The sequence below is a fragment of the Penaeus monodon genome, chromosome 33 (assembly GCF_015228065.2).
Source record: "Penaeus monodon isolate SGIC_2016 chromosome 33, NSTDA_Pmon_1, whole genome shotgun sequence".
Classification (NCBI taxonomy): domain Eukaryota; kingdom Metazoa; phylum Arthropoda; class Malacostraca; order Decapoda; family Penaeidae; genus Penaeus; species Penaeus monodon.
In genome coordinates this window covers 17,630,278-17,630,645 of record NC_051418.1, presented here as the reverse complement: position 1 = coordinate 17,630,645, position 368 = coordinate 17,630,278, and the positions used below count along the sequence as shown (strand labels likewise).

The 368-nt window shown below is 42.1% G+C and overlaps 1 protein-coding gene across 1 annotated transcript in view; it reads left to right on the top strand.

The window, feature by feature from the left end:
• The window catches only part of LOC119594112 (alpha-amylase-like), a gene marked incomplete in the record, with an annotated part of 25,081 nt that overhangs the window by 707 nt on the left and 24,006 nt on the right, over positions 1 to 368 (top strand).

Sequence of the window (368 nt, the reverse complement as noted above, 5' to 3'; positions counted from 1 at the left end):
CGATTCATTGTCCGGCATGACCTCGCATGGCGCACATTCTCTAGCAAATCAACCGTTCCGTCGTCGTAAAACCTTCAATTACATACAAATCTGGCATAAACCAAGGTTTACCGAGTAAGCGCATGTTGTAGAAATTTAACTTTCTCACTATTTCTCTTGAGTTTTCTCCACAACGCCACCTGGATAGTTGATGTTTTCCGACACTGCTGTAAGTTTGTAGTCTTGTCCGGGTTGTGTAGTTGAGAAGCAGGAGGACACCGTAAAACAGATGAGGGCGTCCGTGTCTCGCAAATCATTTTAGTTTTTGAAAGTTTTGCTCCTATTACTAAGTTATCGCATTTTCGCATTCTATAAATCACGCTCTATCT